The sequence below is a fragment of the Delphinus delphis genome, chromosome 15 (genome assembly GCF_949987515.2).
Source record: "Delphinus delphis chromosome 15, mDelDel1.2, whole genome shotgun sequence".
Lineage (NCBI taxonomy): Eukaryota > Metazoa > Chordata > Mammalia > Artiodactyla > Delphinidae > Delphinus > Delphinus delphis.
This window is the reverse complement of record NC_082697.1, coordinates 57,484,352-57,498,859: the sequence shown is the minus strand read 5'-3', so window position 1 is coordinate 57,498,859 and position 14,508 is coordinate 57,484,352. Positions and strand designations below refer to the sequence as shown.

Genomic DNA, 14,508 nt, shown 5'->3' with positions numbered 1-14,508 from the left:
TTAAAAGAATTTTCACAAACTGAATACACCCATTTAACCAGAATCAAGATCAATTATAACAAATATACCACTCTGGTGGGGGATATTCATAATGGGAGAGGTTATGCATGTGGGGGTCAGGGGATATATGAGAAATCTCTGTATCTTCTTCTTAATTTTGCTGTGAGTCTAAAACTACTCTAAAAAAATGAAGTCTGAAAAAAAAAAGAGCTATAGAAATAAAAGAATTTTAAAAAAAGAGAATAATTGCAAGGGTCAACTGTACTAGTAACTGCCTAAAAGGTGAAGAAATAGTTTACGTGTTGTAGTGAGGGTGAGTGAAATTTATTACTGGGAGCATAAAAAGCAACAACTCAGTCTAATTGGGGGATCACTGGCATCACCATCCTGACATTTAGACTTGAGTCCTTTGCTGCAAATAAGCCACATTTCACAGAGGTCTTTGGAATCGTGGCACTGTCCTGCAGCACAAGGTCAGAACGACAGGTCATCTACATTTTCTCAAGTCTTAAAGATTTGTCATTTATAATTTACATCCTCAATCCATCTAGATTTTAGGATATAGTTATAGGAAGGGATGTAATTTTGCTTTCCCTCAGATGTATACTGGCATACCTAGGAGATACTGCAGGTTAGGTTCCAGACACTGCAAATACTGCAATAAAGTGACTCACATGAAGTTTTTGGTTTCCCAGGGCATATACAAGCTATTTATGCTGTAGTGTAGTGTACAATAGACTAAAAAAACAATATACATACCTTAATTTGAAAATAATTTATTGTCCAAAAAATGCCAAAACAATTCCAATAGGAACGTCAAAGACCACTAATCACAGATCACCATAGCAATATAATAATGAAAAGTTTTGAAATATTGTAAGAATTACCAAAATGTGACAGAGACACAAATGAGCAAAGGCTGTTAGATAAATGCTGCCCACAGACTTGCTCAACACAGGGTTGCCACAACCCTTCAATCTGTAAAAAACACACTATCTGCGAAGCACAATAAAGAGAAGCGCAATGAAACAAGGTATGCCTGTAATTGTTTGAAAGCATCCTATTAATTTTAAACTGTAAAAACATAATCTAATCTGTCCCTTTTATTCTATTTTATCTGGTGATGTAACTCATGCTGAATATATTGTTGTTCACCCCACCAACTTTTTTTAGATGTCTCTTATAAAACCTATTAAAAATATTTTAAACTAATGTCTTTTAATAGGAGAATTTAATCCAATTACATTTATTGTAAATGACACATTAAAGCTTTAGTTTACATTTGGTTTTATGCCCTCTGATTTTTATAACTTGTTATGTTTTACATTTTATTATTTATGTTTATCTCCATGTCATTTTAGTATGAAAATGTCTTTTTTTTTTTTTTTGAGGTACGTGGGCTTCTCACTGCCATGACCTCTCCCGTTGCGGAGCACAGGCTCCGCACGTGCAGGCTCAGCAGCCATGGCTCATGGGCCCAGCCACTCCGTGGCACATGGGATCCTCCCGGACCAGGGCACGAACCCACGTCCCCTGCATCGGCAGGCGGACTCTCAACCACTGCGCCACCAGGGAAGCCCTAAAAATGTCCTATTTTTTAAGGTCTACAAATGCTTTACAATTCTGTGGAGCCTAGTATATTTAAACATTCCCTAAAAGCATTTTTCAGCTAACATTTCATTAACCACTGAGGTCAAGAGATTTCTTTTCACTGAATTTAGAACTTTATATCCCAGGTTTTACTTTACTCTTACATTATATTTACACACACACACTTGATCCTTGAACATAGGGGTTGGGGTTCAACTCTTCGTGCAGTTGAAAATCCACATATAACTTACAGTTGGCCTTTCATATATGTGGTTATGATGCTTTCATATCCACAATTCTCCATCAGCAGATTCACCTGCAGATCATGTAGTACTATATAATATTTACTATTGAAAAATACCCACATAAGTGGATCTGCATAGTTCAAACTCATGTTGTTCAAGGGTAAACTGTACTTTCAAGAATAACTCTGGATATTCACATCTTGCTAAAGAACCAGATTTGGCTATTATAAATAATGCTATGAACATTCACATATAAATTTTTGTGTGAACAGGTTTTCATTTCTCTTGGGTATATGCCCAAGGATGGAATTGCTGATCATACAGTAACTCTACATTTAACCTTCTAAGAAACAGACTGTTTTCCAAAGGGTCTGGACCAATTTACATTCACACCAGGAAAGTATGAGGGATCCAATTTTAGCACCTCTTCATCCATCAATACTCATTATCATCTGTCTGTTTTAGTATTGCATCTTTGTGTGAGTGATGACTTCACTGTCATTTTAATTTGCACTGCCCTTATGGCTAATGATGATGAGCATAATTTCATGAGCTTATTGGCCACTGGTATATTGTTTTTGGGGAAATGACTATTCGGCTCATCTGTCCACTTCAAAATTGGGTTATTTGACTTTTCATGGTTGACTTGTAAGACATCTTTATATATTCCAGATCTAAGTCCCTATAGACATGATTTCCAAACTTTTCCTCACATTTTGTGGGTGTCTTTTCAATTTCTTGATGGTATACTTCGAGAAACTAAAGTTTTAAATTTTGATAAAGCCCAATTTACTTTTTCATTTGTTGCTTGTGCTTTTAGTGTCATATCTAAAAAAAAAAATCACAGCCTAATCCAAGGTCATGAAGATTTATCTCTGTTTAAAAATTTTATTGTTTTACCTTGGATACATTTGGAGTTAATTTTTATGTGTGTTAGTAATAAAGTGAGGGAGAAGGTCCACACTTATTCTTTTACATGTGGACATAGAGCTGTTCCAGCACCTTTTGAAAAGGCCATTCCTTCTCCCTCATTGTTTTCTCTCATCAAAAACCAATTGCCTAGGACTTCCCTAGTGAGGCAGTGGTTGAGAGTCCACCTGCTGATGCAGGGGACACAGGTTCATGCCCCAGTCTGGGAAGATCCCACATGCCGCAGAGCGGCTAGGCCCATGAGCCATGGCTGCTGAGCCTGCGCGTCCGAAGCCTGTGCTCTGCAACGGGAGAGGCCACAACAGTGAGAGGCCCGCGTAATGCAAAAAAAAAAACCAAAACAAAAACCAATTGTCTATATAAATGTGAAGGTTTATTTCTGGATTCTCAATTTTATCCCACTGATATATAGGTATGGCCTTATGCCTGTACCACACTGTCTTGATTACTATAGCTTTCTAGTAAGTTTTGAATTCAGGATGTGTGAGTCCTCAATGTTCAAGACTGTTTTTGCTATTCTGAGTTCTCAGAATATCTATATGAATTTTAGGACCAGATTAACAATTTCTGCAAAGAAGCCAGATGGCACTTCAATAGGGATTGTGTTGAATCTTTAGATCAACTTAGGGAGCAATTACCTTCATTCTATCAAGTGTTCTGATCCATGAATATAGGATGTCTTTCCATTTATTTAGACATTTAATTTCTTTCAATAATGTTTACTTTTCAGAGTTAAAGTTTTGCACTTTTCGATACTATTGTTAATGAAACTTCAGAATTTTTCACTGCAAGTACATGGAAATACAATAGAATTTTGTATATTTATCTTGCATCCTGCAACTCTATTGATCTTATTCTCATCTCAGAATAGCTTTTTGCAGATTCCTTAGGATTTCCTCCATACAAGATCATGTCATTTGTCAACAGTTTTATTTCTTCCTTTCCAATCTATTCCATTTTCTTGCCTAATTGTCCTGACTACAACCTCCTGTACAATGTAGACTAGAAGTGGCAAGAGTGGACATCCTTGTCTTGCTCCCTATTTAGGAGGAAAACCTTCAGTCTTTAATCATTATGCATGATGTTAACTGTAGATTTTTCACAGGTACCTCTTATCAGGTTAAAAAAAATTTCACAACTAACCCTACTTCTTTGCTTTTTTTTTTTTTTTTACCATGAAGGAACCTTGGATTTTTGTCAGAATATGCCTTTTCAGCATTAACATGACCATATGGCTTTGTTCTCTATTCTATAGATATGGTACATTCATTAATATATTTTTGGATGTGAAACCAACCTTGCATTCCTGGGATAAACCCTACATGGTCATGACGTTGCTGGATTCAACTTGCTAGTATTTTGTCGACAATTTTTGCACCTATATTCATAAGAGATATTGTTCTGTCATTTTCTTACAGTGTCTTTGGTTTTGTTACCAGGATAATACTGGCCTCACAGAATGATCAGGGCAGTGTGCCTTCCTCTTCTATTTCTCTGAAGAATTTGTAAGAAATTGGTATTTTTACACGCTTGGTAGAATTCAACAACAAAAACCATCTGAGTTTTTCTTTGTGTTCTAATTCAATCTCTTTACTTGCTTTTCAGATTTTCTATTTCTTCCTGAGTCAGTTTGGTTCATTTTGGTCTTGTTAAGAATTTGTCTAGGGCTTCCCTGGTGGCACAGTGGTTGAGAGTCCGCCTGCCGATGCAGGGGACACAGGTTCATGCCCCGGTCTGGGAAGATCCCACATGCCTCAGAGCAGCTAGGCCCGTGAGCCATGGTCACTGAGCCTGCGTGTCCAGAGCCTGTGCTCCACAACGGGAGAGGCCACAACAGTGAGAGGCCTGCGTACCACAAAAAAAAAAAAAAAAAAAAAAAAAAGAATTTGTCTAGTTCATCTATAAAACTGATCAGTATATAAGTGAATCGTTTTATAGGAGTCTCTTATTATCTTTTTAACTTCTGCAAGATCAGTAGTAATGCACCCTTTCATTCCAAATTTCAGTAATTTGAGTCTTTTTCATGGTCACTCTAGGTAAAGGTTTGTCAATTTTGTTGATCTTTTTGAAAAACAACTTTTGATTTTATTAATTTTATTTTTTTCTTTCTTGATTTTACTAATCATTTCCTTCATTCTGCTTAGGTTTAGTTTCCTCTTTCTGCATTAAGATTAAAAGTCAGTTTATTGATTTGAAGTCTTCTTTTTAAATATAGGCATTTATCACAACAAATTTCCTAAGAAAAGCTTTAATTGCACCCAAAATGTTTTGTATGTTATGTCTTCATTTCCATTAATGTGAAAGTATTTTCTAAATTCCCTCATGATTTCTCCTTTGACTCACTCATTATTTAGGAGTGTGTTGTTTAATTTCCACATAGCTGTGAATTTCTCAAATTTCTTCTTCTTAGGTTCTAATTTCATTCCACTGTGGTCACAGAATGTAGTTTGTTGTGGTTTCAGTCCTTTAAAATGTGTTGAGGTTTGTTTTATGGCCTAGCATAATGTCTATTTTGGAAATTTTTCTATGTACATTTAAGAAGAATATAATCTGCTTTTGTTTGGTTGAGTGTTCAAAAGATGTTTCTTAGGTCTAGTTGATTTACAGCGTTATTCAAGTCTTTTCTAATTGATCTTTCACCTAGTTTTCCATTATGAAAGTGTTGTATTGAAGTCTCCAACTATTATTGTTGAAATTTGCTACTTCTCTGTTCTTGTCAATATTTGCTTCATATATTTTGGCGCTAGTTAGTGGCATGTTTGTAATTGTTATAACTTCCTAAGGGACTGCACCTTTTATTACAAAATGTCCCTCTTTACCTCTAATATTTATTTTAAAGTCTATTTTGTCTGAAATTAGTATAGCCACTCTAGTTTTCTTATAGTTGCTATTCACATGATTTTTTTCTATGCTTTTACTTTCAACATAATTGTATCTTTCAATCTATGTGTGTCTCCTACAGACAGCATATAGTTGGATGCTATTTTTCCTCTGGTCTGACAATCTGGTATTTGACTGGATTGTTTAATCCATTCACACTTGACATTAATATTGATATAGCTGGATTTCTGGCTACCATTTTACTTTGTTTTATATGTTTCATGTCTTTTGCTCCTCTATCCCATAGGCATTCATTTTTTAATATTCATTTTTTAATACTTTCTATGTGGCATCACTTTAAAATTTCATTTTTCTGCCTGGTATCATATAGAAATACAATCAGTGCTTTTTTATTGATCGTATCTCCAAGTAATTCATTAAATTCACTTATTAAACCAAGTAAGTTCTTTTGAACTTTCTATGTAGTGTCATAATTTTCTTGCTAAGCCTTATTTTTCTTATTGCACTAGTTAGAACCTCCAGTATGCTATGAATGGGTATGCTGTTAGCAGGCATCCTTCACTCATTACCAATCTTGAAAGGGGTGTGCAGTTTCACTAACACCACTATGATTTTTGCTATACGTTTTACAAATGCTCTATATTAGATTAATACCCTTCTATTCCCAGATTTTATCATTAATGCATTTTCAATTTTATCCTTTTCATATATATTTAGATAATATAATCTCATTTTTTCAATTAACTTCTATCATATTGGTTGATCTCTTAAAATACTAAACCTAGCTTATTTCTGAAAGAAACCTCAGTCAGTCATAATATGCCCATTTTTTTGCTTCATGTTTCTGTATTCAACTTGCTAACATTTTTTTAGGACTTTGTATCAATGTTATGAGAAAGATGAGTCATTCTTTTCCTTTATCAGGTTTTGAAATCAGGGTTATTTTGGCTTCATTAAAAAACTGGAAAGTCTTTTTCCATTCTCTGAAGAGTTTTTGTCTGCAAATAGTATTACTCCTTCCTTAAATGTTAGAAATAATTCATCATAATGCCATCTGGGCTTGGAGTTAACTTAGTGATAAAGGTTTTCAATTATGTTTGAATTTTTAAAAATAGATATAGGAATCATTCATATTTTACTTTTCTGTTAATTTTGTTTTTTTCACACAAAATTTCAAAATTTAACAGAATTTCAAGTTTATAAAGTTCTTCATAATATTCTCTAATTACATTTGTAATATATGCAGGATCTGTAGTGATGTCTCTTTTTATTCTTGATATTGCTGACATGTTTTGTTTTTCTTTCTCTTGGTCACTCTTACTAGAAATTTATCCATTTAATCAATACTGTCAAAGCACTGACATTCTGACTTTCCTCTCTATTGTATGCAGTGTTCTATTTCATCATTTCCTGTTAGTTTTATGATTCAATTTTCTTCAGGCTTGATTTTTGTTCCAGCTTGAGATAAAACTCAAATCTTTTTCAGTCCTTTTTGGTTTTTTGCATTTAAAGCTACAAAATTTCCTCTAAGTCCTGTCTCTTTGTCAAGTCTCACAAATTCTGATAAGCCCTCTTATTACTTGGTTCAAAATACTTTCTAATTTCCATTATAATTCCTTCTATGATCTGTGCATTATTTAGAAATACATTTATTTCCAGGCAATTGCAGATTTCCAAGTTGCAGTTTTGTTGTTGAAGGTTAGCTTAATTTAATTGCACTGTAATCAGAGAATGGCCTCTGAATAATTTCCATCCTGTATTATCTGTTGAGGCTAGTTTCACAGCCAATTTTTTCAAAAGCTCCATGTGTATTTGAGCAAAACCTGTATTCCAACATTGTTGGGTACAGTGTTATTCTATGTCGACGCCAACTAGTTCAAATTTCTTAGCTGTGTTGTTTATAATCTTCCAGCTATTAAAACAGGAGTGTGTTCAGAGTGATCCACTATGATTCCACAACTTGTCTATTCCACTATGATTTGTCTATTTCTTTTAACTGAATCACTGTCTCTCCCCCCCTACAGTATATAGTTTGAAGCCATGGGTACATACTGATTGAGTTTATTTTCTCTATTCCTGGTGCTGGACTGGTTTTTCTCATTACAAAATGTCTCTATCTCTAGTGATCCTTGTTGCTATTACCTTATTATAAATATCAATACTAAATAAAGCACAATTCCTGTTATATTTTACATTTACACCAAAACAAATCTAAGCTAGGTTGTATAACTTGTTCAGAAAAACACAGTTCAGAGCCAGTATTTAAACCCAGGATTGTAAGACTCAAATCTCATATCACAAGTACAAATCAGATATTATGAAGTAACAAGGTTACCTTTAAGGGATATATAGTGGTCGACAAAAGGACAAAACATGACCAACTTGTGCCAGGTGACAATCTTATAATGAGCATGAACTAATCCTTACTACTCTAAATGTGGTCCATGGACCAGCAGCATTAGCATCTTCTAAGTGCTAGTAGAATTTTGCTTTTACTTAAAAAAATTTTATCGACGTAGTGGTATAAAATTAAGCAGCATAGGGCTTCCCTGGTGGCGCAGTGGTTGAGAGTCCACCTGCCGATGCAGGGGATGCGGGTTCGTGCCCCGGTACGGGAAGATCCCACATGCCGCGGAGCAGCTGGGCCCGTGAGCCATGGCCGCTGAGCCTGCGCATCCGGAGCCTGTGCTCCGCAACGGGAGAGGCCACAACAGTGAGAGGCCCGTGTACCACCAAAAAAAAAAAAAAAAATTAAGCAGCATAAAATGCTCACAGTGAAATAAAGTAGTTGCTTGTCAACACTCAATGCCTAGTAACAATCATTTTAAACTAACTTTTTTTTTAATCTCAGTATTTTAAGATACATTCACAGTAGTATTTCTTGAATTACAAATTTTAGCCACTATCAAGGTCCTATACATACAGATGAGGATTTAGCTCTTTTCTATACCCTATACAGCTTTTCATCACATTTGTAATTAAATCAATACTTGAGTTGTTACAAGCAAATACATAACCAGAGAATCACGACTACATTATCTTTTTTATATTTCCTTTTTCCTGAAGCTATTAAATTTTATCTCTGAATTTCCTATAAACCTATTCTTCACTTTTTTTTCAAATTCATCAGAAGGGTCATATACCAACATTTTCCCTTATTCTCCACTCCTTCAAGGTCTCGTTTAAAGATCATCTCTTCAGAGAAAGACTTCCCCCAAGAGAACTACTTCCTTATCTGAATTTCCCATTAGAAATTTATATTTTAGTCATGATATTTGTGGGCAGAGACTTGTCTTACTTTTATATCCTCAGTGAGATGCTTTTCATGTAGAAGTTTTATTAAATGCTGCCTAAATGAATACTCAACTTATAAAAATGAACCTCTGGAAAGCCACCCAGGGTTATTTTTTCCTTAATAAAGAGTACCAGAACAGGCCTCAGCAAGTTTTGCCATAGCTTTACCATAAGCTATTTCATATCAGTAGCACTATACACAGTAGAACTTCAAAGGTATACTAATGATACCACATTTAGTAGATACATATAGTGCCTCTATATAATTAATGGTTAAATTTAATAAGATCTGTACACAAACACCCCTTATATGCCTAGAAATTTAATCAGAAATTCAAAAATTCACATTATATCCAATTATCTCCCCTACCCAAACAGTTATGTTTACTTCCCTCTAGATATTACCCGACTACAATCTTTCTGTCCTACTTAGATTGGTAAAGATAAAAAAAGGATATGAAGTTACCTGAGTCTATAGTAATGCATTTTAAAGGTATGGGTCAAGGTTTAATTAAGCTTTAGAGAACAGAATAAGTATTTAAACAATGTAAGGACATGAGACAAAATAAGATAGAAGAATATGTTTCTTTGTATTTTAATATAATCTCACTCAACTTAATGAGAACTAGTACTCTTGTGCATTTAAAATCATAGTTTATTTTTAACAAGTATCCAATATATTATTTAAAATTTGGTATCAAATGAAATACATCTGTACACACCCACTATAAGAGAACTACATGATTTGCACATGCAAAGATGCAGGGATCATGCAATATTTTCATACCAGAATTCAAGATATTAAGTAGCAAGGAAATACAGCAGAATTGAAGGTTGAGGTGAAGTACGAGCGTCAATAAGATAAACAGCTGAAAATTCAAGATGTACCTAGATACACCAGTTCTTAAAAGATGCAAATCATGCACTTCTGTTGAGGCAGAAGTCAATCTTAGGATGTAGTCTGTACAAATCTGCAGATAAGACTGAGAGTTAAGTAGATTAATTTGATTACGGTCAGACTCAACATTTCCAAAAATGTATTGAAGGATGAACGAACTAAGAAGACATACTTCAAAAGAGCTGAACTCAATGTAATCAGTCCTTCAGCCAGATGCTTCATTTTTGTATTTTCAATAGCTTTCCTGTGATATAAATTATTTCTATCTTGAACGTTCTTCCCCATTTGTTTTGCAAATAGTTGTCGCCAGTCATTTACTGGCTACAATATATGACAAAATCATAATAAAGAAGTATGAAATCCCAATCTAGCATAACAGCCCGTTTAAGTGGGTTTCACATAATTCTTCTATTTTTTTAACATTTTATTCCTAATGAATTACTCAGTATGATCATCTTTTTCTAGGTCTTGACCATCTATGAGTCTCCAGAGCAGTGAATACCGGCTCGTCACAAAGCAAGCAACACGTGCTGGCTTACAATGTTGGAAACTTCATCTTCAACACAGTATCATGGAAAGGTGGAAGTCAGTTTTCCAAGCCAGTTTTCCAAGCACAGCAAGGTTGTAATCAGAGAGACAAAGCAAAATAATTGCTTCCTCTGTACAGGACACATTCTTGAACTTGCCAAAATTGAAAGTAGGTGAGGGAAGGGCGACAAGCAGGAAATGGTTTTTTTCTCTTTAACTTCCTCAAAAATAAACTGTGTTAAAGAACCACGCCTGCCGTTACACGGCTTTCATCCTTCAATCACAGCATCCCAACACTGGTGAGCTCCACAGGTGTACATTACACGTTTGTGCTCCAGGCGCTTTCCTTTAAAAAGGCATGTGGGCATTAAGGCTCGGAATTTTCTGTTTTCCCTGATGTTCTAGTACCTTCTGCATAAAATGTACATCAAGGAAAGCCTCCCCACCGCCTGATGAAGATCACTTAACTGTTCTGGCACCTGGTTTCCTCAGATAAATTATAACTGAAACTCCTGGAAATTTGGCGACGGAATCCCAAAGTTGCGCGGAGGACTACTACATTTTCTCCGTTAGTCTGTAAATGTAGTCCGGTAGGGCCCCACGCTTCCACTTACTTACTCGGCGAGTACCAAACCCTGAGGCAACGTCCCTCCGCGGCCCCGACTCGCCCGCGCCGCCGCCCACCACTCCTGCTTTGCCCGCCGCCCGCTCGGACAGCGGGTGGAGACACGTCCTTTCGCCCTTCGCCGTTGTCTTGCGGGCCGGGTCGGAGCCCCAACGACTCCGCGGACACATCTGAGTCAACCCCGCCGCAACCGCCCGGCTCGCGCGGCGCTCCGAGGCCTCCGGAGGCCGGCACTCAGGCGCGCGGCGCGCAAGAAACCTCCGTCCCGGCCAACTGTCGCTCGCGCAGGGTTCTCGCCCGGCCCCAACGTACCTAGAGCGGCGCCGCGCCAGCCGCTTCTCTCCCCACAACCGCCGACAACCGCCGACAACAGCCGCCGCCGAGCACAATAACGCTTCCGCGCGAACCAGCTGAGGTAAGTTTCCCTTGCGCCCAGCCCCGATGGACTTCCGGCCAATGGCAGCGCGCACTTGCGGCAGCCCAACCAATCAGAGACGAGCGGGTGAAGGGGGCGGGGAGAACGCGGCGGGGAAGTGGAAGTCTGCTGAGGGGTGCGGAAAGTTCGCCTTCCCGCGCTTCTTTGTCAGGACGTTAGACCTACCAGCGGGTTACGCGACCAAGCGCCTGAGCTGGGCCTCTACTTTGAGCAACTGAAAGTTTTCCGAAAATCACTATTAAAAATCTGTATTTACAAAAAACAGGCGGCCCGTCCTCAAGCACTGGCTAACCCATTTGAATTTTTAAAACACTACAATAAAATATAATTGATCTTGCTTTCAGAGGTTTGTGACAACTCCTTAAATTTTGCAACCCAGGCGAGTGGTCATGGCCCCATTGTGTTCTCTCGAGTTTCCTAAATCGACCCAGGGATCTGCCAAGCTAGGCTGCATCAGACTTAAAGAGACCTACTCTGCGGCCGAATAACCACACTTTTGGTGATTATCCTGGGTTCATTGAATAGTTAAGTACCCTCACTGTACCGGGTGCAGGAAATATCACCATCAGCTAGTTCGATTAAGGCCTCCTCATCATGGAGGGTGGAGCTGCCTGCCTATAACTACTGGCTACTAGAAAAATGAGCCAAGGTCGGACAATCTAGAAATAGGTCATTAACAGAAAAACCTACTCTAACCCAGTCTGTTCCCAAAATATGGTCCAGGGATCCCTGGAGGTCTACAAGGTCATTCTATTTTCATAACAATAGGAAGATGTTATTGGCCTTTTTCATTCTCATAGTCGCAAGTGTTCAATGGAATTTTCCAGAAGCTTCTAGAAAGTTTACATGTCTTTTGCAACAGATTGAATGCAGAAACAGATGTGAGAATCCAGCTGTTTTACATCAAACACTAGGGAAAATGTAAAATGTTGCCAATCTTTGCACAATTTTTTTGTTTCGTAAAAATTTTTTCTCCCAGTTTTACTGAGATATCATTGGCATACAGCACTGTATACGTTTAAGGTGTACAGCATAATGATTTGACTTACATACATCATGAAGTGATTATCACAATATGTTTAGTGAACATTCATCATATATAAATACGAAGTTAAAGAAGCAGAACAAAAATTTTGTGTGTAATGAGAAATCTTAGGATTTACTCTCTTAACGTTCACATATAACATACAGCAGTGTTAACTGTGTTTAACGTGTTGTTATGTCACATTCCTAGTACTTGTTAATCTTATAACTGGAAGTTTGTACCTTTTGACCAGCTTCATCTGATTTCCACTGCTTCCCTCCGTGCCCAGCACTGCCCCCCCACACCTCTCTTAACCACAAATCTGATCTCTTGAGAAAATAACAATTTTGAATATAATTGAAGGGTATGTATAGGGTTGCTGAGAGAGAAGGATGGTGTGGGAGGGAGTGTGAGGCAAGTAAACTGGAGCCAGATAAGGAATTTAGACTTAATTCAGTCAATAGTGAGTAAGTAGCCTTTAGAAATATCATGCCTATTTAGGGTGATTGGGTATCTTGTGTGCCATTTTAATAAGAATCGATATTTACTGGGCATTATGTCAATTAAGTTCATTACATGCATTTTTCCCATTTATTTCCACATTTGAAATTGGACAATCTGTATTCAAAATTGTGCTGGGTTACTTATTAGCCATGTAGTCTTGGACAAGTTAGGTCACCTCTCAGAGCCACAATGATCTTGTCTCTAAAATGGGAATAATAACAACAAAGGATTTATTGAGTTCTTAATTGTCCCGGACACTGCACTAAGCACTTATCCATGTTATTTGAATTAATTCTCATAACTCAGTATATGAAGTACTATGAAGTCTCTCAATTTGCTATTTGATTTTTATATTATTTATTATTATTGATGTATAGTTGATTTACAATATTAAATGTTACAGGTGTACAACATAGTGATTTACAATCTTTAAAGGTTATATTCCATTTACAGTTCTTATAAAATATTGTCTAGGGGGCTTCCCTGGTGGCACAGTGGTTGAGAGTCTGCCTGCCGATGCAGGGGACACGGGTTCATGCCCCGGTCCGGGAAGATCCCACATGCTGCAGAGTGGCTAGGCCCGTGAGCCATGGCCGCTGAGCCTGCGCATCCGGAGCCTGTGCTCCGCGACGGGAGAGACCACAACAGTGAGAGGCCCGCGTACCGCAAAAAATATATATATATATTGTCTATATTTGATTTAAAAAAATACATGGGATAGTAGGGAGACACCTCCTTGAATATTTCCAGACTTATAGTAGACACTTGGTACATTGTAGTTATTATTATTAAAATTGATAAAGCTGAATAACATGGATGATCTTGAGCAAATCTCTTAACCTTTTGTGTTGGAATTTTTTTGTTTGATAGTTTCTTCCAGTGAGAATTGTGGTAGGCAGAATTCTGACTCCCATGATCTTTGTCCCCTGGTATTCCTCTCATGGTTATGTTACATCTTTGGCAAAAGGGATTTTGCAAATATAATTAAGCTTACTAATCAACTCACCTTAAGATGGAGGGATTAGCTTGGGTTTTTCAGGTGAACCCAATATAATCACATGAACCCCTAAAGGCAAAATAGCAGGTCAGAGAGATGCAGCAGAAAGGAAATTCATAAAGATTTCATACATAAGAAGGACCCAAACCACGGGTGCTGGATTGAAGATGGAAGGAACCACATGAAAACCACACTAAAGAAATGAATTCTGCCCACAACCTGGAACAAGCCTGGAAGCAGATTCTTCCCCAGAGTGTTGGCTGGCTGACACCTTGATTCCAGTCTTATGAGACCCTAAACAGTGCTCCCAGCTAAGTCCACTAGGCTTCTGACTTAAAGAGCTGTGAGATAATAAGTGGGTATTGTTTTAAGCCACTAAGTTTGTGGTAACTTTATGGCAACGATAGAAAACTAATAATAGCATTCATTCTCATACCCTTCTCAGCTCTCCCCAAGGCATACTGGAATCCTGGGAACTACATTTCCCAGATGCCCTTACCACCAGTGTTCTGGATTCATTTACATTTTGTCAAGTGGGAGGTATTTCCTGAGATCTGGAAAGTGGCAGAAAGACATAAATTATTGCTCGGTGTTTT

General features: G+C 37.4%; 1 protein-coding gene across 5 annotated transcripts in view; it reads right to left on the bottom strand.

The window, feature by feature from the left end:
• ATF7IP2 (activating transcription factor 7 interacting protein 2) overlaps positions 1-11,361 on the bottom strand; it is a 75,708-nt gene extending 64,347 nt beyond the window's left edge. For all 5 annotated transcript variants that reach the window (XR_009522131.1, XM_060031730.1, XM_060031731.1 and 2 more), the window contains exon 1: positions 11,264-11,361. The gene's annotated coding sequence lies outside the window, so the exon portion shown is untranslated. The remainder of the gene's footprint in view (positions 1-11,263) is intronic.
• Positions 11,362-14,508: the final 3,147 nt, after the last annotated feature.